A 27,344-nucleotide genomic window follows, 5' to 3' on the forward strand; every position below is an offset into this window, starting at 1 on the left:
GGAGGGGGATTTTTGAAAACACCCATAAAATCCTTTTGTAAGGGAAAGTAGTTAATGGAGCTACAAAACACCATAGTTCTATAAACCTAAAATCATACAATGGCTTAGATAAAGTTTTGAATGGATGTTATAGTCAAGAGTAACAACACCAAAATAAAACCCCTTTCAAATGTGCTTGACTTGATTGGAAGTGTTTGACAAACTTGAAAATGTGTATGGTACATTTAAATAAATATGCACAGACTTAAAACATGTTCAAATATAAGCCAACATTGGTATAGAGAACGATAAAATGTTTTTTCTCTTTCTAAATATGTTTAGAAAAATAAATATCTGTATTACCTCTGAGCTGAGAAGAAATGCCTTTTAAACCTCTGACGCTGAAAATGGAGTACTTCATCCAGTGTGTCCGTTAGTTCTTGTTACTAATAGATGTACTCCTACTGCTTTCCTTTGTATTTTGAAATCATTTAGAAGCTATCCTGAATAGGTAAATGTGTAATGTAAACAAAGTTCATTATATCTGACAAATTTGAAATGTTTATCAAACCTGAGGGATTGGGGGAGGGAAAGAATCCGCATCTGTGTTTTATTTGTTTCCCAGCTTTGAAACAGTCTTGAAGTTGATTAAAGGCTTTACAGTCACACAAGGGTATAGTTTTGCAAATAGTTTATTTTTTGGTTTTAAACAAATAATGGGGCTACTTCTTGGTCTTTGTTAAATATTGGATCTCCTATATCTTACTAGAACGTGAGGAAAATCAAATGTTATTCTAAGGTATGAAAAGTTGCCTGTCATCGTAGTTTTTTATTTATTTAAAGCAGCGTTTGAGAGGAAAGAACAGTTTTGTAGGTTTTTAATTTTTTTATTATTTATTTTTTAAAGCAACCAGGCTGAAAACAATATGTGCATATTAACAAGAAAATAGCAATTGGGGCATCAGGACGTGACTTAATTTGAGTGCCCATTGATTGTGAAGAGTTTTTAATCTTGCTTGGACTAATTCCCATGTATTCCATGAAGGTTAGATCAGGTGGTTTAGCGACTAGCTAACAATGGCTTTGTGACTTTCCACATGAAAGTATAAATATGTAGTTGATGATGATAAAGCCTTCAAAATTAAAACCTGGATGCAAACAATGTTTCTTCCCCTCAAAATGTTACCCAAAACTCTTGCTTCGTTTTGCTTTGTCTTTTCTTCCCTCTCCTCCTCCGGCACCACCTGCCAAGTGCCCCTAAAGCTGTATCAGATATTCATTCTGCACCTGTATCAGATATTCACTCTGTACTCTTCACTTAGCATGTCCTCAGTAGGCGCTCCAGAATGAAACTGACTACAACTTTGTCCATTTCACTCTGCTGTGGGGACTGGAATTGTGGGTGCCTAGAGCTGCACAGGTCTTTGTGTGACCCTCACTTGCAGGACTGCACCACAGGCAATTTCAAAACTTCAGGGGAAGGTATAGGAGAACATTTTGGATCTCTTAAACTGTACATCAATTTTAACTCCACTCCTGTTCAGTATTAACAGAATAAAACCAGATATCTTAACCTTGGCTGAAAAGGTTACTTTAAAACAAAAAAAAGCTTACAATCCTAAGTGGAGGATTTATTTGTTCAAGGAGTTGAATTTTGTACTTGTAGCAGTGCATCGTTCCAGGATCATCCCCACTTCCTTTTGTCCCACAAATGATCTATAATTGAATAACTGGTATTTGAACATAAATGAGACTATGTTTTAGTCACTGGTATTTTTAGTACAAGCCATGGACAGGTCACTGGCTTTAAACAAAAATTCACGGGCCATGACCTGCCCATGACTTGTACTAAAAATACCCGTTCTGACTAAAACTTGGGTGAGGGGCTGCGCGGGTGAGCATGCCACGGGTGCTGTGGGGGATGTGGCCCAGGACCCCCGCTGGTGCTGGAGGGGGCGGGGTTGGTGGGGCTGGCAGGAGTGTCCTACCCGGCTCTGCGTCCCTGCAGCTCCTAGGCAGCAGAGGCAGGGGTAGGGGCTCTGCTGCTCCTGCCACAAGCACCAGCTACTGCGGCTCCCATTGGCCGGGAACCGCAGCCAGTGGGAGCTGCGGGGGCGGGGCCTGCAGACATGGGCAGCGTGTGGCGCGGAGACAATACCCCCCACGCGGGTCCCTCCACCACCTAGGAGCTGCAGGGGGGGGCATGCCAGTGGGAGCCAGGGAACCCCATATCCCGAGGTAAATGCCCCCCGCCCCTAGCCCTGAGCCCCCTTCTACACACTCAAACTGCTGCTGTTGGCCCAGAGGCTGCCTGGCTCGGGCAGCCCCTGAGCCAGCACCAGCTGCTGCAAAAGTCATGGAGGTCACGGAATCCGTGACTTCCGTGACCTCCTTGACAGACTTGCAGCCTTAAACATAAGTGACCAAATTACTTTTAAAAGCCTTACAGGGAGAGAGCTGTACTACACACTAGGGCTCTGATACTGCAGAGGCTTAGGCGTGTGCTTAACTTCATACATTCTGAGTAGCTCTGTTGACTTGAATGGGAACTACTCATGGTGTGTGTCACAATTCAGAGCAGCTGCTCCTGTATTTCCCATTAGGGGTTCAGCCAGGGCACCCACTCTCAGACTTCTGGCATCCCCAGTTACCTGATCTCTCGGGTGGAGACCTGCTTCTCTCTCTTTTCTGAATGGGTTATTTCCAGGCCTTCACTTGGTTATTCCCAGCAAAAGACTGCCTAAGCAGGCCTGCTTTGCTTCTCTCCTCAGACATGGTACACATTGTGATTGGCACAGTTAAGAACATTGGTCTGTCCTAGTATGGCCATTCTTATCATCCATCTAGCGCAGTATGCTGTCTTCTGACATTGGCCAATGCCAGATGCTTCAAAGGGAGTGAACAGAGCAGGGCAATTATCAAGTGATCTATCCCCTGTCATCTGGTCCCAGCATTTAACAGTCAGAGGTTTAGGGACACCCAGAGCAAGGGGTTGCAGCCCTGACCATCTTGGCTAATAGTCCTTGTTGGACCTATCCTCCATGAACTTATCTAATTCTTTTTTGAACCCAGTTATGGTTTTGCCTTCACAACATCCCCTGGCAATGAGTTCCACAGGCTGACTGTGTAGTGCAAAGTAGTACTTCCTTTTTATTTGTTTTAAACCTGCTGCCTATTAATTTTGTTGCATGACCCCAGGTTCCTGTGGTATGTTACTACACAGCTGTTTCTAAGGTCTAGTCTACTGGAGAAAATTAGGTCGGTTTTAGTACATCAGTCAGGGGTGTGAAAAATCCACCCCTCTGAGTGGCATAGTTAAGCTGACTTAAGTCCCCGTGTAGACAGTGCTAGGTCGGTGGAAGAATTCTTCCATCGACTTAGCTACTGCCTCTCGAAGAGGTGGATTACCTACACCGATGGGAAGCCCTACGGTAGCGTAGGTAATGCCTATGCTGAAGCACTACAGGGGTGCAGCCGCAGTGGCACAGAGGCGCTGTTGTAGCGTTTTAAATGTAGAGAAGCCTTAAGCAAGCAGATGTATTCTTACAGTGAAAGCATCCCGGAGCAAACATATTAAAAACATTAAAAGAACCTACACATCTGACAAAAGCTCTGATTGGCGATTAGTTCTTCAAACCCCACTCAGGAATGGTCCCTGAGGTCATAAATTCATCACAGCTGCAGCTCAGAACAAGCACTCAGTTTTGAGAGGCCTATGTGGGCCAAAGTCCATCCAACCCTTCCCTGAGGATTTGGGCTTCCCTAGGACCAGAAGTCCTGTCCATTTGCTGGAGTGGAAAGGAGGCCCTCAGCCAGTTTAAAGCAAGGCTATTTATCCAAAAATCCTTTCTATGTCTATTGGTCACTGGAGAATCCAGTCTGAATTAGTATATGTGGACCTCTCCGTGTGTCTGTTCCTCTTGAGACATTATAATCTGAATGAATTTACCTACTAAACCCCTGCTGTTCTCCTATTTACCCTTCCCATGGAAATCATAATTAATAGTGTAACACTTCCACCTAATGCTTCTAAATTAATAATCTGGATTGACAAAACAGTAATTTGGGTGAAAGGATACTTTTAGTTTTCCCTAGGTTTTTATTCTTAATGTTGGCAGCATTGATTTAATAGTTGACACATATGGCATCCTTATAACTTTAGTACAAGCTCTCCTTTTTGTTTTGTTTATGTTCATATTGGCTATTGCTTTAACTGAGGTGAGTTAAACTGGGAAACCATGTCCTTACACTCTTATCTTTGTTTGCAGAGATCCTGTAACCAAAAACCTCACAAGCTCCTTCTCACTGACTTTGCTCACTGTTTGTGAGCATGATCATGTTACTTGGTGACAGATGACTTTTAGCCTTTAAAAATAACCGATTGTTTTAAAAAATTTTAGGGTTGTCTAACAAATCTAAACTGTGAAATAATTAGATGATAAATGTATGGTATATTAAGTGCTCAATACTACTCTTGTGGATCATTAACAGATGCTTTGTTTTTTGCCTCCTTCCTTACAGAATGACTTTCAAGGATCTGGATGTACTGTTAGATGCTGAAGTGTTGCACTAGCTGAATCTCCTTTACTTTTATTTCTGATCCTAAAAAACGCCTGGAGGAAACTAGAGGATTGTGTTCGGTACAGATTTTTTGAGGTAAGATTTAAACCACTCTTATTAGATCTTCAATGTCAGTTAAAGCATGGCTAGTTTCACTGAACTAATGAGGCTTTATTTATTTAGCATTTTTTTAGTGGAAAAACTAGGCTTCTTAATCACTAATTCTAGGCTCGGCACTTGTATAGTTCCTTCCATTAGAGTATCCCTAAGTGTTTGTGGGTTTTTTTTTTTTTTAAGCCTCTGTCCCCTTGGGATGTTAAGTATGGGAGATAATATCCCTGTTTTTACAAGAAACTGAGGCATATAGAGGTTAAAGTGCAGTTCTGGTCTGAAAAGTGACTCCCTGTTCTCCAATCTTTGAATAGAGCTGCTACTATTATAATGTACTTGTATTACTGTACCACCTAAAGGCCAAATGAGAGTGGAGCCCCTTGGGGTAGGCACTGTATAAACAAGGTACATCTTCGCTGCAGAGTTAACTTAGGTGATTGACGCCTGGGTTGACCGGGTTTGGGGGTGAATATCCAAAATGCAAAGCCGTATTTTGTATTTTGCAAAGCCATGTGTGTTCTTGGTGCTGCAGTAAGTTGAGCTGCTGTATGCTCGTGAACTGTGGGAGAACCTGCGTGTGCTTCTGGGCGCGCAGGGGGATTGTGGGGAAAGCACTGGACTGTCGGCACTCGACTGGTTTAGTCTGTTCTCACTGCAAAGCAGGCAGGTTACCAGCCTGAGTAAAAGCATCACTCAGGCGTTAGCCTATAGCCCAGCCAAGCCAGCTAGCCTAGGTGTAAAGCATGCACTACACCTGAGTGAGAGGTTTTTGTGTGTGGACGGAAGTTGGCTTAAGGGCAGTGATGAGCTGCCAAAATCTTAACAGTGGGTTCCCTCCTCACCCCACGAGAGGGTCGTTGCCCACCCCTGCCCCCCGGGACTCCTGCCCCATCCAACCGCCCCGCATTCCTTGACGCCCCCCCCAGCCCCATCCACCCCCCTCCCCTGTCCCCGACTGCCCCCAGAACCGGACAGGAGGGTCTCATGGGCCACCGTATTGGGTGCCCACCCCAGCCCTAAGAGCCAGAGGCACCTGCTGGGGGGCGAGGTGGGGAGTCCCGGAGGTGCTTACCTGGGGCAGCTCCCAGGAAGCATCCGGCAGGTCCCCCTGGCTCCTAGGGGTGGGGGGAGTGTAGCTGGGGGGGAGCAGGGGGAGTGGCCGCTCCCCCACTGATCACATCAAAAGTGGCACCTTAGGCGCCGACTCCATGGGTGCTCCAGCCCCGGAGCACCCACGGGGAGAATTTGGTGGGTGCAGAGCACCCACCGGCAGCTCCCCACCCCGCGCCTGGCCCCAGCTCACCTCACCTCCGCTCCGCCTCCTCCCCTGAACACGCCGCCCCGCTCTGCTTCTCTGCCCCCTCCCCCTGGCTTCCCGCGAATCAGCTGTTCGGCGGAAAGCCAGGGAGAGCTGAGAAGCAGGCGGTGGCTTCCTGCTCAGGCCGAGGGTGGCGGAGGTGAGCTGGGGAGAGGAGTGGTTCCCCTGTGTCCCCCCACCCCCCCCGGGTTACCTGCTGCGGTGTGGGCAGCCCTCCTCGCGCCTCCCCCCCGCCCAAGCTCACCTCCACCTTCCTGGGCCTGAGCGGGAAGCCGCGGCCTGCTTCTCAGCCTGCCCCAGCTTCCCGCGTGAGCAGCTGATTCGCGGGAAGCCTGGGGGGGCGGAGAAGCAGAGTGGGACGGCACGTTTAGGGGAGGAAGTGGGGGCGGAGCAGAGGTGAGGTGAGCTGGGGCCGGGCGCGGGGCGGGGAGCTGCTGGTGGGTGCTCTGCACCCACCAAATTTTCCCCTTGGGTGCTGCAGGGCTGGAACACCCATGGAGTCGGCGCCTAAGGCGCCACTTTTGGCCGGTTAAATTTAGAAGCCCTTTTAGAACTGGTTGTCCCTCGCGGAACAACCAGTTCTAAAAGGGCTGCTAAATTTAACAACTGGTTCTAGCGAACTGGTGGGAACCGGCTCCAGCTCACCACTGCTTAAGGGCAATACTTTGCAGTGAAAACAAGCCCATAGAAACAGTCCCTGCCATGAAGAGCTTACAGACAAGACACAGGGTGGGGGAAAGGGATATAACATACAAGTGGCATGAATGGTATGATGGTCTGTAAACGTCATGCTAGAGCTCCAACGCACTCTGCTCTGAGAGACTAAGGTTGGGCCTGGGGAGACAGCCCAGTTTCCCATCTCTTTTTAAAACCAAGCCAAGGGCGTGTGAGGAAAAGAGGCAGGAGGCTAGCAAGCTCTGAGGGCGGGCAGGCAACATCATTGGGCTGGTTTCTGGTTTGACTGCTGGGCCTGCTGATTCTTCCCGCCAGCTATCTGTCTTGCTGTATGTGTTCTTGTTTTTAGGAATACAGTTTTGGTGATGGGGGAGCAACATGGTACAAGAGCCATCCCTCTTCTCCTCCATGCCATAGATCTCCCTAGATGGTGACGGTGGCTACGGTCTGAAACAGCAACTGATCTCAGGCCATTGTTTGCCCACCTTCCCAGAGACCCTAGAAGAAGAAACAGTTAGGATGAGAGTTGCTCACAGCTTAAAACTAAACATGCCTCTTAAATCTGAAAGATGAGTTCTTGCGAACCCTGACAATTGGAGTTTGGTTGCCATGTTTTAAAGTAACGAAGAAGAAATGAGCCACACCTGGTCATAGAGTAAAATCAGTCCAGATGCAGAGGTCCAAACAAGCCATCCATACTGCTTAGGCCCTGTGGTTTCTGTGCTTATCCTGAATTGCCAGCTGCAATGAGTACTGTTGGGATAATCAGGGGCTACTGAATCTAGTGGCCCAAAAACATCACAGGGGCAGCAGCCACTATACCAGCCGCCAAAACTAGTCACTCAGGGTGTGGGGGAGAGATTGTGCTACAGCCATGAGGCCTGGTGTGCAAGTTTGGAGATGCGCGCAGGTTCCATTGGTTCTCTCCCTTTGGAGTTTATTGCACAGAGTTCAGTTCAGGGTTGGTGCAGTGAGAGGTGAACTTCATCCATGCTGAGCAACTGTGACATCCTCCAGAGATGAAAAGGAAACGTTTGCCTGCATTGCCTGTATGCATATTAAACCGATGGGTTGTAGGGATGTATAGGGTGTAGTCTGGGCTACTGATAATCCATGGAGTGCTTCCTTTAGATCTCTTATGATGTCTGGGTTACATAGTAGTGCTGGCTTTCCTCTGTGATAACAGGAGTTCAAGCAGTTTCTGCAGTGAAAAGCATTGGGGCTTGGAAAAGCAGCTGATGGCTGGCTCCTCCTTTGCTGCTAGTAAAGGCTACTACTCAGAGGAGGAAGTGAGGAACATGGAGCTTTCTTTGGGGATCAAAGTTGGGACTGGAGCTGCCAGCCACCAGTGGGAGAGAGAAATGCCCAGGGGAGAAGAGAATAAGGCAGCTGGTTGACTTGTGCAGGGCAGAAGAGGAACTGGTGGCTGGACTGGATGTGCAGGGGAGAACAGAACAAGGAAACATGCACAGAGGGAGGAGAAAGGGATGAATGGAAGAGAAGCAGGGAGACTGGAATGGTTGCTGAGGAGAAGGGGGACATTAAATGAGCAGCAAATGCAGCCTGTGTCTGACTGTTCTTCACAAAAGACAAACTCTTCACACCAGACTGCTAAGAAACAAACAAATGCTAATTCCATATAAGGTGTACGCTATTGCTTTGGTTGCCAGGTGCCACAAGGGTGTTAGCTGAGTGCAAGTAGGTGAGGAGTGAAATGCTCTCTTAAATGTGGCCCCCGCTGGGGAAAGTTTGAGATTCCTGTATTGCACTGCTCCTTGTTAAGTTGCTAAACTGAGTCTTCCCCTTCCTCTCTATCCCACCCTTCCTAAGTGTAGTAAACACTCCTTGCCTTTTGCACCTGAAAGGTGAAAGTAAAACATGTCATAACTAAGTGGCTACTTAATTGCTGGTATGAATAAAGCACTGTAGTAGTAATAGCAGTGTGTATTATTAAGGAGAGTTTTACTAAGAATTAAAATATAGTACAGCAAGACTATTCATTTAGCAGAAACATATTTAAGAATTTTTCTTCTTTTAATGAAATAAGTTTGGAGTACTGTGTATATATGTAACATGTTCAGATCAATACATCTTTATTTCTTTGTTACTTAATTTAAAAGGGTTAGGTGTATATATACAAAAAATATAACAAATCTTTTTTACATGAGCTGTGCTGTATTAAAAGAGTAACTTAAATGCAGAAGAGTGCTCATCACTGTGTAGCAAGAACATAAGAGTGGAAGGGACCACGTCTCATAATAGGGCACAGTGTGCACTCCAGAGCAATGTTCTTCTCTACCTGAAGAATAGAGATCAAGCATATTACGTGTATATTTTTATTTTGTGTTATTTTGTGCAGCTCCTGAAAGAAGAAATGAAAACCTTTCTAATTCCAAAGCAAACTTCTTGGCAGTGCAAGATGAATAATAGGCTTCTTAAAACTGATTCCATTTTTTTAAACAACCAAAGGAAACTGAATCAGAGCGTTCTCATTTTTCAGAGCTCTGTCCTACTGCTTTGATTTAATTGAGGATAATATTTCAGTCTCCACAAATCTTAAATGAGCAGCTGCATGTTCTATAGCAGGAATTCTTGGACCTATTCAAAAAACTTTTTTTTATTTTAGCAAATCAAAATCCAAGCATTCAATAAATGTACTTTTAAAAATCTTACTGCATGAGAAGTGGCTAAGAGACTTTTACATATTCATGGGGAAACTAGATTTATGTAAAGGATGTGGTTGAATTACAGCTGAATCTGAACTGGAATAGCTTTTGCCTCTGAGATAGGAGAGATAATCTCTTAATCCTGTACCAAGTGTACATGTTGACCCCATGACAGAGATGGAAAGAATGTCTGAGGAGGGACTTTGGTTTCGTGGCTTTCTTTTTGATATTGTGGAATAAAACTCTGTCCTGCCACTGCTTTCTGCTCTTTTAGCAGACCAGGGAACTACCCGAGGATGTCTCCTGGAATTTTTTGACTCCATCTATCTGGGGGTGTATCTACACCCACCGTACTGCTTAGCATTGTCTAGTGATCTGAAGAAGAGCTCTGTATAGCTCAAAAGTGTGTCTCTTTCTCCAGCAGAAGTTAGTCCAATAGAAGATAGTACCTCACCCACCTTGTCTCTCTAATATTCTGGGATGAACTCAGCTACAACAACACTGCAAACAACAGTGTTGTCTAAATGCATTCTGGGAAAATCTGCATAGCTGTCCCATACTGCTTCACTGGCGTTCGGGTACTGTTGGACATGCACACAGAGTGGCACCAATAGCATTGCTCTCTGGATGGCATGCCACGAGGCTGAGATGAAGGAGGGCCAGACCAGTTACACTAGGGGTTCTCAAACTGGCAGTCAGGACCCCTCAGGGGGTCGCGAGGTTATTACTTTGGGGGTTGCGAGCTGTCAGCCTCCACCCCAAAGCCCACTTTGCCTCCAACATTTATAATCGTGTTAAATATATATAAAAAAGTGTTTTTAATTTATAAGGGGGATCACACTCAGAGGCTTGCTGTGTGAAAGGGGTCACCAGTACAAAATTTTTGAGAACCACTGAGCTAAACAGACAGTTTGCTGTGCTGACAGCTTATGGAAAGGCAAACATATTGCTAAAAGCAAGGCTTTCACAGAACCATCGGTGTCATTGGTATTTCTTGTAGAGGGACAATGGGTCGGCAGTGACTATACAATGCCAGAAGCAATGAGTTTACAGTGGGGCAGAGAACTACCTTCTTGATGGTACCGCCAACCCTTTCTAAATGACAACACTTAAATCTGTTCACTCTGAAATTGGAACCATAGCAAGAACTATGCTGAAGTGAAGCTTCAACTGCAATGTGGGCAGAGCCTCAATAGAACTGATTCACATGCAAAACTCAGAACTGTAGTGTTCTCACTCTTAAGGGGTGTCTGTTATCACTAACTGCTCCTTGCTTTGTGTTCCTTAATATTTTGAGACCACAGTATGATATCAAAGGATACAACTGACTCTAATCTACTTCTAGAGCACTGGTTCTCAACCAGGAATATATGTACCCCTGGGCGTATGCAGAGGTCTTCCAGGTAGGGTTGCCAATTCTGGTTGGACAAATTCCTGGAGGTTTCGTCACATGACATAATCTTTAATTAAAGATTCATCTTTAATTCCTGGAAACTCCAGCACAATCCTGGAGGGTTGGTAACTCTGCTTCCAGGGGGTTCATCAACTCGTCTAGATTTTGCCTAGTTTTACAACAGGCTACATAAAAAGCACTAGCAAAGTCAGTACAAACTAAAATTTCATGTAGACAATGACTTGTTTATACTGATCTACATACTGTACACTGAAATGTAAGTACAATATTTTATACTCCAGTTGCTTTATTTTATAATTACATGGTCAAAATGAGAAAGTAAGCAATTTTTTAGTCATAGTGTGCTGTGACACTTTTATGTATTTTTATGTCTGATTTTGTAAGCAGGTAGTTTTTTAAGTGAGGTGAAACTTGGGGTTCTTGGGGGTATGCAAGACAAATCAGACTCCTGAAAGGGTACAGTAGTCTGGAAAGGTTGAGAGCCACTGTTCTAGAGTACAAGTATATCATCAGTTGAGCCTGCAGAGTGATGATATAACCTCTGATTTGCTGTTGGCTTTATAAACTCTATAAGGGGATTGCAGTACAGTAATTAGTTTCCTAATTAGATTTGATTTTTATATGTTACTGAAAACCTGGTGTGTGCTTTCTGAAGTGTGTGACCTGAAAATAATGTTTTAAAAATGTCCTTTACTCATTGAACTTAATTTTTTTTGTTTACACCTATTAAACAGTCTAACTAAAACCCCTTTTGTTTCTTGAGTCTGGTGGTGTCATAACTTCATGAGTTTAGCATTCACCATAGAGTTTTTGGAGGTAGGCAACACTTTTTAGTTTGTTGTGTAGAAAAGAAATTTTATTTTCTACATGGGTTTAAATTTTCAAATTTTAAGTCAGACCTTATATATATATATATAGCAATAAATAAATAAAAGGGGCGTAAGTGGAGGCGCAAGACCAACTTTTTTCCTTTTGCTGATCATCTTCAGGAACATGTGTGCGAATGAGTATTTATTTTGTGTGGGTGGGTGGGTGGGTGGGCAGGAATATTCGGTCCATGAGGAGTTGTGTGACCCAATACGCTAATAAAACTCATAAAATGCTTCTAAAATGTTTATTCAAAGTGGCATGTCTGGCTTACAGTAGCTGTGTGGGTGGACTGTCCTTGAATTTTGTAGACTTAATTTAGTACTACATAATACCCAGTGATGGAAAACAGCTATAAATTGTCTGTGCGCAGCCATGCATTATTGATAAAGGGTAGAATAAACTCCACAATTTCTTTATTTGATGTTGTCAGCACAACAGCTGGTTGATTTGTTTAGGTATTTTTCTATATGAAGATTTAAAGTGGCACTGTCAACTTTACCTTTTGGGCCTAAATTTTGCTTTTTTGAAAACAAGTTCTTATAAAACCTAAACAAAATATTTATATAAATTAGATATAACAGTACCATTGAAAACAGCTTGTGTGTGTAGGTTTTTTTAAGCAAACGCTTCCCTGAAGGGTTTGAACCCCAACTATTGCAGTACTAAACTTGACCGTAAACTCAACAGTAAACAGTACTGAAATTGTCTTTAATTGTCCAAACTGATCAGAAGTGCAAAAAGTAAATGGAACAGAGAGTGACACATTAACTGGATTTTTAAAATTCTTCCTTTTAATCATATAAATTGTTTGGAGCATGATTAAATAAACTCCTTCAGAACATATTTCTGAAAATCACTGAATAAATGTTCAAGGATCTGTTCAACAGACTGGAAACTATAAAAACTTGCTAACAGAAAACTTTGCAGGTGCCCAGTCTTACAACAGAAATCCAACTTAAAATATTCTTTTTACACTAAATGTCCTGAAATCATAGTTTTCCTTCCTGATTTCAAATTCCCTTTATCTTGTTAGAATAGTAGTGTATGGTAAACAAACAGAGAGAGACAATCCCATGTTTGGAAAAATAATCTCCCCTCCATATTCTAATATAGGAAACTTCAGAATAGTGTTTTGTAATTGTGGAATCATATGCTGGCTGCTTCTGTCAAAAATGTATAAGGATAGTGAAAGGTGAATTTAAATCCATTTGAGATCTTAATACACTATGCTTTTTTGTGAAGGCTTTCCATCATTGCTTAAAGGAACTGCTGAGTGTTAACTCTTCATTTTAGCTTTCCATATTTTTCTGCCTTTAAGATAAGAAGTCACAAAGCAATTAAATTGGTCGTGTAGTTTCAATCAGGAGGCAGGAAAAGCTAACCAGAGAAAGGGCTAACATGATTGACAGAGGCCTGCAGAAGATTTACATTGAGAATAACTCATTCTTCAAAACTTTTTCATTTTCTGATGGAAATTGTGGGGTAAATCAAGTACAGTGGCTATGAATGATTAAAATGCAGAAGTTATGAATTCTTACTGACTTTGTAACTCCTTCACCTTAACATAACATCATTTCTTTCAAAGGGGGTATTGGGGCTTTGTGGATTTAAATAGAGCATCAATATCTTGAAGTGAACTATTTTAACAATCAAGATTATGAATTTAATGGCAACACTTAATGGAGACAAAGCTAAGGTTGAGAAAGAGAAGGAAGTTTTTCATGGTTTATCCAGTAAGTCTTAAATATCTATTGCCAAGGTATGTAATGTGCCATAATCAACTGTAAACAGCCACACAGTATATATCGCCTCATGCAAGCCAGACTTTCTACTGGCAACTAAAAATTGTGTGTTCATAGAAGCAGAGGGATTTAAATGTGGTCTAACAAAAGAGCAGAAATATTGGTTTATTCATACATTATAAAACAGTTTTGGTTTTTCTTCCAGCAAACCTGAAACTAGTTGGTGCCCCTTTGTAGGACAAAAAGAATCTTAACTGTCTTAGGGTATGTCTACACTATGAAATTAGGTCGATTTTTATAGATTTTTTTTCCTGGGTCACCTGTGCAGACGCCATACCACGGCAAGCATGGAGCCCGCTCAACTCACCGCTGCTGTTGCGAGCATTGTAAACACCTCGCGCATTATCCTGCAGTATGTGCAGAACCTGGCTCGGAGCCGCCAGCACGAGGATGATTGTGAGGAGGACATGGACACAGACATTCCTGAAAGCACAGGATGTGGCAATTGGGACATCATGGCGGCAGTGGGGCTGGTTGATACAGTGGAAGGCTGATTCTGGGCCTGGCAAACAAACACAGACTGGTGGGACCGCATAGTGTTGCGGGTCTGGGATGATTCCTAGTGGCTGCGAAACTTTCGCATGCGTAAGGCCACTTTCTTGGAACTTTGTGAGTTGCTCCCCCCCCCCCCCCCCCCCCGAAGCACAGGAATACCAAGATGAGAGCTGCCCTGACAGTTGAGAAGCGAGTGGCCATAGCCCTGTGGAAGCTTGCAATACCGGTCAGTCGGGAATCAATTTGGATTGGGCAAATCTACTGTGGGGGCTGCTGTGATCCAAGTAGCCAATGCAATCACTGACCTTCTGCTAACAAGGGTAGTGACTCTGGGAAATGTGCAGGTTATAGTGGATGGCTTTGCTGCAATAGGGTTCCCTAACTGTGGTGGGGCGATGACTGAACGCATATCCCTATCTTGGCACCAGACCACCTTGCCAACCAGTACATAAACCACAAGGGGTACTTCTCAGTGGTGTTGCAAGCACTGGTGAATCACAAGGGACGTTTCACTGACATCAGCATGGGGTGGCTGGGAAAGGTGCATGATGCTCGCATCTTTAGGAACTCTGGGCTGTTCGAGCAGCTGCAAGAAGGGACTTACTTCCATCCCCAGACATGTTAACAGACTTTTCCAGTAGCTGTACTGGCCACAGATGCATCCCGATTCTTCAGAGCAAATCAAACATTAAACACAATTGCTTTTAAACCCTGTAGTGTAGATACAAATGTGCACTCACCAGAGGTGACTTGTCCGGCTTCATGGTCCAGGAACCTGCCTTGGGAGGGTATTGGCTCCAGGGTGATGAAAAGGTCCCAGCTGTCGGGGAGAACAGATTCTCTGCTTGCCTGCTGTGCATTCTCCTCCTCCTCCTCCTCTTCCTCATCTACAAAATCCTCCTCCCTGTTGCGTGAGACTCCCCCCTTGCAGGTGTCCACGGACAGTGGTGGGGTAGTGGTAGGGTCCCCCCTTAGAATGCCATGCAGCTGATCATAGAAGCGGCATGTATGGGGCTCTGACCCGGAGTGACTGTTTGCCTCCTTTGTCTTTTGGTAGGCTTGGCTGAGCTCCTTAACTTTCATGCGGCACTGCTGTGTTTCCCTGTTACAGCCTCTCTCCGCCATGCCCTGTGCGATTTTGGCATATATATTAGCATTTCTTCTTTTTGATCGGAGTTCGGCCTGCAGATTCTTCTCCCCATACAGCAATCAGATCCAGTGTCTCCCTTTCGGTCCATGCTGGCGCTCGTTTGCGATTCTGGGAGGACTGCATGGTCACCTGTGCTGCTGAGCTCGCCACACTGACCAAACAGGAAATGAAATTCAAAATTTCCTGGGGCTTTTCCTGTGTACCTGGCTAGTGCATCAGAGTTCAAAGCTCTGTCCAGAGCGGTCACATTAGAGCACTCTGGGATAGCTCCCGGAGGCCAGTGCCGTCGAATTGCGTCTGCACTCGCCCAAATTCAACTCAGCAAGGTCAATTTTAGCATTACTCCCCTCGCTGGTGAGGAGTGCAGCAATCGATTTTAAGAGCCCTTTAGGTTGACGGAATGGGGTTGGTTGTGTAGACGTATTGCTTATAAAATCGACCTAACGCAGCTAAATTCGACCTAACCTCATAGTGTAGACCAGGGCTTAGTATCCTTCTTAACTTGTTACGCTGAAATCTTTGGAATCAAGAGAAATAGTAGAGGAACAATCTCTCAAATAATATGGGAGTCCAGTTCTTTTCCCTTTTCTAAAGATGACTAATTAAATGTTCAGTATAATTCTGGTGAAATATTTTGTTGGCAACAGGACTCATTCCTCCTTTTTATAGCTTAGAGGAAAAATAAGAATTGCCCTCTATGGCCTAAATTGATCCCCTTGTAGCTTATCTTGCAATGTAACTCTTACCTTACAGTTAAATCAATATAAGGATAAACTCATAGTGAGCATGGAACAACCTAAAATACAATGGGCCTGATTCACCTCTCATTTACAGCTATTTAACTCCATTAACGTGAATGGAGTACCTCTGCACTTACCTGTTGTAAGTCAAAGAAGAACCAGGCCTCATTTGTCTTTAAAGTATTGAAGATAGTTTTATGCTTCCTCATGTAACTTATGAAATATTTCCTTCCCAAGTCCAAATGGCTCAGTGGTTATCAAAAATGTGATTAGATGCTCAGTTACATGGCAAATAAAACATGGGTTGGAAATCTCATAGTGAACTGTATGGAGGTCTCATTTTACATCAGTGACAGCAAATGGAAGGGCTTGACAGGCAGTGTAGCGTAGAACCAGCTATCCTGTGTTTGTCAGTGTGATACATGGACATGATGGAGCTGTCAGGCCAGTCTTGTCCCCAGATTTGTTTTGTGAAATTGAAGATTAACTTTTTCATTTAAGTCTATGAATAAATAATACAATACTTATTAAAAAAGTGAAATTCTGCTCTGAAAATGGCATCATGAGGGTTTCGTGTCTGTCTTACTGGTTTCCATACCATACTTGCTCAAGTTACAAATGATGGGTATTTTTTTTTATTTGTTTAAATTCCAAGCCTTGTGAATTCAAGTGGGGAAGCTGAATGTCAAGAACTACCATTGTCTTCAGTGAGATAGAATTTAGGACTGCAGTTAGAACTGGAACAGCATCTGTGCTCTGTCTGCAAAGTTTTCTGTAGTGCTCTAAGTGTAGTTTCTAAGCACAGCAGGTACAGATGTGTTTGGGAACATGGTTACAAAATAGCGTGTGGAAATCAGGTGCAAGGGATCTCAAGTCAAGCATTAAGAATCAGTGACCGCTTCTGAAAATGCTGGCATAAGTGGCTGATCCTGGAAATACATTATTACTAGTGTGTAAAATGTTTTCAGGGTGTAGTCCTATACCTTGATGAGAATATCAGGAAAAGGAGAAAATGATGAGAGATGATAGCATGATTAGCTGTGCACTTGGGAGACCATGTGTGTCTAGAGTTAACTGTGTGGGCAAGCTGTTTTGTAGCTTGCTTCTTTCAATATGGTTGTATCAGAAATGATGTGTCCTTTGTTAACAACTCTGATACGTAAGAGAGAATTTGTTTGTGTCAAAGTGAGCTGTCAAAGTGAGCTAGTTCATATATTTTAAAAGGTACAGCCAAAGCCACATATCCAGTGTACATGGTGTAATGTAAAGAGAAAATACACGTTGAAGAAAATACACGTTGAAGGGGTGATAAGGGATAACAGACCTTCTTCAGAAAATGTTGGGCCAAACTATTGTCCCATTGTGAATGTTCCTCCAAATCAGTGTATGATCTACGATGATGCATAGAAAATAATGGGGATGGAACTAATGTGTTCAGGCTTCTGTTAGATGCTTTGTGTGCGGGAAAAAAAGAAAGGTTTTAGATACCTGGAGCAGAAGTTAGTTTGAAGAAAAACTGAACAGAGTTAATCTAATTGCCTTGAAGCAGAAAGCTTAAATCTGAGGTTCTCAACCAGAGGTCTGGGGCTCCCTCGGGGACCGCGAGCAGGTTTCAGGAGGTCCGCCAAGCATTAGACTTGCTAGGGCCCAGGGAAGAAAGCCGAAGTCCCACCATGTGGGACTGCAGTCCGGGCCCCCGAGCCTCATCACCTCGGGCTGAAGCCGAAGCCTGAGCAACTTAAGTTTGCGTTGCCCCCTGTGGTGTGGGACTCCAGGCAATTGCTCTTCTTGCTACCCCCCTAACACCAGCCTTGGCTTTTATATGCAGAAAAACAGTGGTTGTGGCACAGCTGGGCCGTGGAGTTTTTATAGCCTGGGGGGGGACCTCAGAAAGAAAAAGGTTGAACCCCTGGTTTTAAAGGTAAATTTGAAAACTGAAAGAGACATGGTCAACCTGAAACCTGCTCACTCTCAAAGTGATTCATAGGTAGTTTCTCATACTACACTAATCATCTGCAAGTCTGTGTCCCTGCCAGTTTTTATGGTCTTCTCAATCAAAGTTTATATTTTTTTAAAACACTGTTCTCTCCCCTGTTGCTATGTGGAGGATCCATACAAACAAATGGGGAAGTGAATTGAATGATTACAGGGAAAATGGACAATTCACAATTTGAAAAGAAAGAGACTTTTGCCTCCATTTCTGTTAGTATCTCATAAGACACAATAAAAGGTAAAAAAAAATTTGGACAGCAATGTGACTCTTTTTTTCTAAATTGGAAGTACTCATTTTAAGATGGGAATTACTTTCTCTATGTATGGATCAACAATATTAACAAATCATAGGAAAAAATGTAGCTGCCTTGCTTTTTAGAGTGTAAATTAATGAAGTAGCTTGCCAAATATCTTGTGAACACTGGCTTTGCTTCGGATGCCTGGCAGCACTCTAATTGGTATGACTTTCTGCTGATCAGGTCAGGGCTAGAATTGAAAAAGGAGGAGGGGATGAAAACATGTGAGTCAGTTGGTTAGTCACTGGTATCTTAATCCAAACTTCACAATTTTCTTTTCCTCAAGAAGGGGAAACTTTGAGTCTTTGTAGTAACATTATTATGAAGAAATCTAAAGTAGGTGCAGATGTTTGTGTTTGACTAATCCAGACATGTACTTAGCTTGAAGGTTGGGTTTTTTGGTTTGGGGTTTTTTTTTTTAAAGCCATGAACCTTAGTAACTTCCACAATTACGCTATAAATCCTAGAGATATGTGAATACGTTTGAGAAAGCAAAGAGTTGCTGGGAGAACACAAAAATCATCTATTTTAGGGTGCACCCAGTACATTTGTTTTGATGCAGATGTTTTTGTTTTCTTAGGGGTGAAAATGGAAAATAATTTTTCACAAATACGTCTGTATTTTCACCACCATAAAAGTGTTGTTAAGGTCTTCTAACTCAGTAACTGTATTGTGTCATGGTATTGTTGGAGAGTTGTCAGTGTTTCCTTTTCGAGCAGTCTGCAGCAATGATCCCAAAACAGATTAGCAAATAAGTAGCAAGGCAGTCATTCATAAAGCAGCGTCAGTAAATCCCACACCACTAAATTAATGGAAAAAAAGGATTCTTGAGACACCACTTAGACCTTTCATAAAAGACAAATGCTGTTTCTTGAGTGGTGTGGTGTTTTTCCTTTCTTGCCAAGTATTATTTAATCTGAGACATTTTCCTTCACTGAAAACTCCTGTACTTTCAAGACAGTAAGGAAAACACTGGTCTCAAAGGTCAGCCTTTACTTTAAATTTTTCAGTGGTTGCTTGGATGAGTAATGTTTGGTGATGTTACACAGCAGATACAAAAGAAATACAGTCTGCTTCATGACTGTTCCATGAATTTGGACTGTAAAGAATAATGATACCTAACAGCAGAATGTGCTGCCATTCCGATAACATGGTTATTGGGATGGTAATGAGTGTTTTTTGCTGAACAACTGGTTCTTTAATATTGTTCTCTGTATGAATATTTAGCAAACTAGTGTTTTTAGGTAGAGAAGCTGTTCATACAAATGTTGCTGGTGCACGGTTTTGATAATTGAAATCTAGATTATAATAGAAGCATGCCTTTTAAAATAATAGAATTAACAGCTGTGGGTAGGGTGGGGATGGGACACGTTACCTGAAGTGAAATGGGATTGCCAGAAAACAGTCGGTGGTTAATGAAAATCAAGAGAGGAGGATCTGAGCTTGTCTAACTCCTCAGACGCTTCCTGAAAGACTTGCCGAGTGAGTGAGGAATGTGTTCACGTCTAAATTTAAACTCCAGTCTGTTTCTCACGTTCAATAATTTGTGCTTCCTGCGTTCAAGTCTTTACACGGACAGACCAGTTAAAATAACTGAAAAATATATATGAATGAGGGAGAGGGGGCAGCTATATTGTCATTAGCTCTTTGTTTGCTGATTACTGCTCCTGGTTGTGTTAAAACAAGAGCTTGTACCCCCATATCCTCCTCTTGTTAATCTACAGTAAAGTCATTATGCTAAATTTGTGAATTCACAACTTCCTTGACAACTTGTTTTGGTTCTGTAGTGACAAAAGGAGAAAACTAGTCAGAGGAAGTGGATAGGAGCCATTATTTAACACATGTGTATGATCAATAATTGCAATGGGAAAGTAGAAATACTGGCCAAGTAAATAAAGTATACATCAAGTCTTTATCCCGTTTAATGAAACGTGGTTAAGGTCTATTCTACACTACAAGTTGGATCAGCATTTTGATGAGGTTCTTTGACAACAATGGTATAAATGTCACTGAATCTGTCCTCCAAATGCAGATGGGACCCTTAAAAGAATAGGCTTTCATAGTCTGGTTCTAGAGTGATTGGTCCCACTTACAAAGAAAGGACCAAACCTTTTGTGTAACAAAGTTGGTGTCTTGAGCATGTTAAACAGTGGTGTTATGGCGTGTTTTTTTTGTTTGTTTTGTTTGAACACAGTTTCATAATGTAACTCTATTTGACTGACAAAGGGAATTGCTGTCCAGAGAAGAGTGGTTTAGGGAAAAAACCCAAAATGTAATCGGATAATACCCTCATCCTAGGTTGGTAAACTCTCCTATACCCTTTATGGAAAAGATCTATGCTTTTGACAACTGTGATGGGTGTTTCCTAGTGTCTGAACCTAGATCCTTTAAAACAGTGACTCTCAGCCTTTCCAGACTACTGTACCCCTTTCAGGAGTTTGATTTGTCTTGCGTATCCCCAAGTTTCTCCTCATTTAAAGACTACTTGCTTACAAAATCAGACATAAAAATGCAAAAGTGTCACAGCACACTATTACTGAAAAATTGCTGACTTTCTCATTTTTACCATATAATTATAAAATAAATCAATTGGAATATAAATATTGTACTTACATTTCAGCATATAGTGTATGTAAAGTCGTATGAAATTTTAATTTGTACTGACTTTGCTAGTGTTTTTATGTGGCCTGTTGTAAAACTAGGCAAATATCTAGATGAGTTGATGTACCCCCTGGAAGACCTCTGCGTACCCCCAGGGTAAAAAGACTGATTGCTTTTGAAGAGCTTTTTTATTCAAGCCCATAGGATTTTGGCAGATAGCCAAGCACAGAACACTGCAGATACAAACAAAGCTAAAAATGCTGTCCCGATAAGGAATGTTAACAGAACTTGAGTCGCTGGTACCTTGCACATGTGTTTCCCTGAACGTATGCTTTATACTTTAGAGGAGACCTGAAAAGCTTTTAACCTTGCTCTGACTGATTTGTGAGTTCTGTGCTTTTATTTAACTTTGTTGGAAATCACTAACTCCTAAAGCAGAACAGGTTTCAGAGTAGCAGCCGTGTTAGTCTGTATTCGCAAAAAGAAAAGGAGTACTTGTGGCACCTTAGAGACTAACCAATTTATATGCCCAAATAAATTGGTTAGTCTCTAAGGTGCCACAAGTACTCCTTTTCTTAAAGCAGAACAGAAATGCAAGAGAATGCTGCTTGCTGGGTTTTAGGTACAGTTGCAGGGAAAATACAGAGCAGAATCCTTAGTTCCAGACAAGGCAGATAAGTGAAAAATACTGTAACTTGATTTGCAGAAGCATTAGTAGTTCACGTTTAAACATGTAAATGTAGTCCGTTTAAAAAATACACTGACAGAATGTTCATGTTCTGTGGGTCAGTCCTTTTTCCTGGAACTCAGTGACTGGGGAAGAAGTTGTTGTCTTCCAGCTTGTTCCTGCAGATTTCAAAGTACTTCATGGATTCCAAGGCCAGAAGGGATTGTGATAATCTAGTCTGACCTGTATAACACAGGCCATAGGGCTTCCCTAAATACATTTCTATTTGAACTTTGAAAGAGCATCTCTTTTAGGATTCAGAGTGGTAGCCATGTTAGTCTGTATCAGCAAAAAGAACGAGGAGTACTAGTGGCACCTTAGAGACTAACAAATTTATTTGAGCATAAGCTTTCGTGGGCTAAAACCCACTTCATCAGATGCATGCAGTGGAAAATACAGTAGGAAGATAGATAGATAGACACACACAGAGAACACGAAAAAATGGGTGTTGCCATACCCACTATAACGAGAGTGATCAGTTACGGTGAGCTATTATCAGCAGGAGAAAAAAAACCTTTTGTAGTGATAAAAAGGCCCATTTCCAACAGTTGACAAGAATGTGTGAGTAACAGTAGGGGGAAAAATAAGCATGGGGAAATAGTTTTACTTTGTGTAATGACCCATCCACTCCCAGTCTTTATTCAAGCCTAATTTAATGGTGTCCAGTTTGCAAATTAATTCCAATTCAGCAGTATCTCATTGGAGTCTGTTTTTGAAGTTTTTTTGTTGAAGTATTGCCGCTTTTAGGTCTGTAATCGAGTGACCAGGGAGATTGAAGAGTTCTCCGACTGGTTTTTGAATGTTATAATTCTTGATGTCTGATTTATGTCCATTTATTCTTTTACGTAGAGACTGTCTGGTTTGGCCAATGTACATGGCAGTGGGGCATTCCTGGCACATGATGGCATATATCACATTGGTAGATGTGCAGGTGAACGAGCCTCTGATAGTGTGGCTGATGTGATTAGGTCCTATGATATATGTCCCCTGAATAGATATGTATTATCTAACATAATAAATATCTATATATCTATATCTATCTATAAGATATGTATAGATATCTATTCAGGGGACACCATCATAGGACCTCATCACATCAGCCACACTAAATCTGATTCATACCCATACACTGTGGGAAAAGGTCCAGAGTTTATAGCTCAGCTCCAGTATTCTGTTGGTTATAGCAGAGGTTCTCAAACTGTGGTCCGCAGACCACCAGTGGTCCACGAGCTCCATTCAGGTGGTCCGTGGATAGTTCCTTCTAAGGTGCATGTCTGGGCGGCCGCACACAAGAGAGTGAAGGGTCACCCACCTAATTAGTGGAGCTGCACAGACATGGCTCCACTAATTAGATGCCTGGACCCTGGAGAAGATGCACATGTAAGGTGAGGTGGTGGCCTCAGGGGGAATAGGGATAGGTGGGAGGGTGAGATGGGGGGAAATAGGAGGTGAGGTAGGTGGGGGGGGCAGTGGGGTGAGAAGAGGGGGTGGGGGGAATTTGGGATGTGCAGGGCTGCAGCAGTCAGAGAAAGAGGCCACTTGCTCCAGCTCCAGGGCTGCAGCTGCTGGGAAGAGAACCCCCTCCTTCCCAGCCCCAGCTCAGGAGCTGCCGTGGCGGGGAGAGAGGGAGACACCCCCCCTTCCTTCCCAGCTTGGTGGCTGCCACGGCGAGGGAGAGACTACTGATATTAAAATATGAGTTGTGTGCTTTTATTTGTAGAACAAAAACACGTTAATTATTATTTAGGTTTTTTTATATAGCACTTTTATCCAAAGCGCTTTACAATACTTAGCTAACGGTACAAACAACATTTGGAAAGATCATTAAGTGGTCCGCCGAGACCCTCAGCAATTTTCAAGTGATCTGTGGAAAAAAAAAAGTTTGGGAACCACTGGGTTATAGGAAGCATTTGTTAGAGGTGTGCATCCATAAGTTTGAAAATATACCATTCTAGTGTACATGATTGGTTTGCCTTCCATTGGTTAAACTGTGTGTCTATCACATCAGCACACAGTGTTTTGTATCTTTCCTTGCCTGGCAGCCACGGAATTCAACAAAGAGAATTGGGGCATGAGCAAATTCGTGATTGCCTGGGTCATGAGCCTCATAACAACTCACTTGTGAGAAGATGAGGACTATTCTGTCAGCTAATGTATGTTTCAGCAGAAGTTTTTCCAAGTGACAATATCTGTAATGTTCATTAGGTGGCTCCATGCGTTAGCATTTAGCACACTCTTCTACTAGTGTGTGTGTGTGTGTGTGTTGGGAAATGGAAATGAGCCCAATGGCTACCCCAAGATTCCTGCAAGGAGGGGTCTCTGCCAGATGGGTTGGGCACAAAAATGGGTCAGCTGCCTCTGCAGCCCCCTCCCCTTACCTTTTGGGTCTGGAGATCTGCAAGTTAGAATCATAGAATCATAGAATATCAGGGTTGGAAGGGACCCCAGAAGGTCATCTAGTCCAACCCCCTGTTCGAAGCAGGACCAATTCCCAGTTAAATCATCCCAGCCAGGGCTTTGTCAAGCCTGACCTTAAAAACCTCTAAGGAAGGAGATTCTACCACCTCCCTAGGTAACGCATTCCAGTGTTTCACCACCCTCTTAGTGAAAAAGTTTTTCCTAATATCCAATCTAAACCTCCCCCATTGCAACTTGAGACCATTACTCCTCATTCTGTCATCTGCTACCATTGAGAACAGTCTAGAGCCATCCTCTTTGGAACCCCCTTTCAGGTAGTTGAAAGCAGCTATCAAATCCCCCCTCATTCTTCTCTTCTGCAGACTAAACAATCCCAGCTCCCTCAGCCTCTCCTCATAAGTCATGTGCTCTAGACCCCTAATCATTTTTGTTGCCCTTCGCTGGACTCTCTCCAATTTATCCACATCCTTCTTGTAGTGTGGGGCCCAAAACTGGACACAGTACTCCAGATGAGGCCTCACCAGTGTCGAATAGAGGGGAACGATCACGTCCCTCGATCTGCTCGCTATGCCCCTACTTATACATCCCAAAATGCCATTGGCCTTCTTGGCAACAAGGGCACACTGTTGACTCATATCCAGCTTCTCGTCCACTGTCACCCCTAGGTCCTTTTCCGCAGAACTGCTGCCTAGCCATTCGGTCCCTAGTCTGTAGCGGTGCATTGGATTCTTCCATCCTAAGTGCAGGACCCTGCACTTATCCTTATTGAACCTCATCAGATTTCTTTTGGCCCAATCCTCCAATTTGTCTAGGTCCTTCTGTATCCTATCCCTCCCCTCCAGCGTATCTACCACTCCTCCCAGTTTAGTATCATCAGCAAATTTGCTGAGAGTGCAATCCACACCATCCTCCAGATCATTTATGAAGATATTGAACAAAACCGGCCCCAGGACCGACCCCTGGGGCACTCCACTTGACACTGGCTGCCAACTAGACATGGAGCCATTGATCACTACCCGTTGAGCCCGACAATCTAGCCAGCTTTCTACCCACCTTATAGTGCATTCATCCAGCCCATACTTCCTTAACTTGCTGACAAGAATACTGTGGGAGACCGTGTCAAAAGCTTTGCTAAAGTCAAGAAACAATACATCCACTGCTTTCCCTTCATCCACAGAACCAGTAATCTCATCATAAAAGGCGATTAGATTAGTCAGGCATGACCTTCCCTTGGTGAATCCATGCTGACTGTTCCTGATCACTTTCCTCTCATGTAAGTGCTTCAGGATTGATTCTTTGAGGACCTGCTCCATGATTTTTCCAGGGACTGAGGTGAGGCTGACTGGCCTGTAGTTCCCAGGATCCTCCTTCTTCCCTTTTTTAAAGATTGGCACTACATTAGCCTTTTTCCAGTCATCCGGGACTTCCCCCGTTCGCCACGAGTTTTCAAAGATAATGGCCAAGGGCTCTGCAATCACAGCCGCCAATTCCTTCAGCACTCTCGGATGCAACTCGTCCGGCCCCATGGACTTGTGCACGTCCAGCTTTTCTAAATAGTCCCTAACCACCTCTATCTCCACAGAGGGCTGGCCATCTCTTCCCCATTTTGTGATGCCCAGCGCAGCAGTCTGGGAGCTGACCTTGTTAGTGAAAACAGAGGCAAAAAAAAGCATTGAGTACATTAGCTTTTTCCACATCCTCTGTCACTAGGTTGCCTCCCTCATTCAGTAAGGGGCCCACACTTTCCTTGGCTTTCTTCTTGTTGCCAACATACCTGAAGAAACCCTTCTTGTTACTCTTGACATCTCTTGCTAGCTGCAGCTCCAGGTGCGATTTGGCCCTCCTGATATCTTTCCTACATGCCCGAGCAATATTTTTATACTCTTCCCTGGTCATATGTCCAACCTTCCACTTCTTGTAAGCTTCTTTTTTATGTTTAAGATCCGCTAGGATTTCACCATTAAGCCAAGCTGGTCGCCTGCCATGTTTACTATTCTTTCGACTCATCGGGATGGTTTGTCCCTGTAACCTCAACAGGGATTCCTTGAAATACAGCCAGCTCTCCTGGACTCCCTTCCCCTTCATGTTAGTCCCCCAGGGGATCCTGGCCATCTGTTCCCTGAGGGAGTCGAAGTCTGCTTTCCTGAAGTCCAGGGTCCGTATCCTGCTGCTTACCTTTCTTCCCTGCGTCAGGATCCTGAACTCAACCAACTCATGGTCACTGCCTCCCAGATTCCCATCCACTTTTGCTTCCCCCACTAATTCTACCCGGTTTGTGAGCAGCAGGTCAAGAAAAGCGCCCCCCCTAGTTGGCTCCCCTAGCACTTGCGCCAGGAAATTGTCCCCTACGCTTTCCAAAAACTTCCTGGATTGTCTATGCACCGCTGTATTGCTCTCCCAGCAGATATCAGGAAAATTAAAGTCACCCATGAGAATCAGGGCATGCGATCTAGTAGCTTCCGTGAGTTGCCGGAAGAAAGCCTCGTCCACCTCATCCCCCTGGTCCGGTGGTCTATAGCAGACTCCCACCACTACATCACTCTTGTTGCACACACTTCTAAACTTAATCCAGAGACACTCAGGTTTTTCCACAGTTTCGCACCGGAGCTCTGAGCAGTCATACTGCTCCCTTACATACAGTGCTACTCCCCCACCTTTTCTGCCCTGCCTGTCCTTCCTGAACAGTTTATAACCATCCATGACTGTACTCCAGTCATGTGAGTTATCCCACCAAGTTGGGAGGAAGCAGGCCAGGGACAGACATTGTCTTCTCATTGGCACTGTGGAGATATGGCACAGCCTTTAGATTTTAACTTTCCATGATGGAGATCTCCTTTCAAAGTTGTTCCCTGTAGGACCCACTGCTGAGGAAGTCTTGAAAGCGTAGCTTTAGTGGAAGGCTACAAAGGACCAGGGTGGGGCTTTCTGTGGATATAGAGCTGCTCATTGGCATGGAATTCCTGTGCCTCTGAACTCAGCCCTCCTGCTGGTCCTGCAAATGCTGTGAAGCTTAGGAGTTGTTCTGTGTGTAGGCAACCCCACCCCTCCTTTCCAATAACACAGTCAGGAAGAAGTCTCAGTTAGGAAACCCTTATTGCCACTTCTTCCTCTGGGCCCATTTTATCAAAAGTCTTTTCGGGGAGAGCAGGGGTCCCAACATAGGTCTCTGAAAAGGAGAGGAGATGCTTACGAGGGATTGAAAGATCTCTAGGGTCAGGGAAGAGAATGGGTAAATAGAAGGGTGACTAAACAATGTGAAGATGAAAAAGCTTAAATAGAATGAGTCTGTCTTTTTTTTTTTTTTTTAAATCAAGAAAGCACTTGCTGAACAACTTATTGGTGGGTTATTTAAGTAAATTTGCTTAACAAAGCAAATATTCTAAAATATTTCTGCAGAAAACGTTTCGGACGAACGTGGAGAAGAAAGGCGAGAGTGCGAGAAGAATGGTGGATGTGTTGTGATCGGCGCAGTCTTAATGACAGCTGAAGACCAATTGATCCAGGTGATTTCTTCAGAATCTGGTGTGCGA

The 27,344-nt window shown here is 43.5% G+C and overlaps 1 protein-coding gene across 2 annotated transcripts in view; it reads left to right on the forward strand.

Annotated features, from left to right (window-relative positions):
- KANK1 (KN motif and ankyrin repeat domains 1) overlaps positions 1-27,344 on the forward strand; it is a 178,239-nt gene that overhangs the window by 35,972 nt on the left and 114,923 nt on the right. For both annotated transcript variants that reach the window (XM_074953289.1, XM_074953290.1), the window contains exons 2-3: positions 4,501-4,635; positions 27,211-27,317. The gene's annotated coding sequence lies outside the window, so the exon portion shown is untranslated. The remainder of the gene's footprint in view (positions 1-4,500; positions 4,636-27,210; positions 27,318-27,344) is intronic.

This window comes from Natator depressus, chromosome 5, assembly GCF_965152275.1.
Source record: "Natator depressus isolate rNatDep1 chromosome 5, rNatDep2.hap1, whole genome shotgun sequence".
NCBI lineage: Eukaryota > Metazoa > Chordata > Testudines > Cheloniidae > Natator > Natator depressus.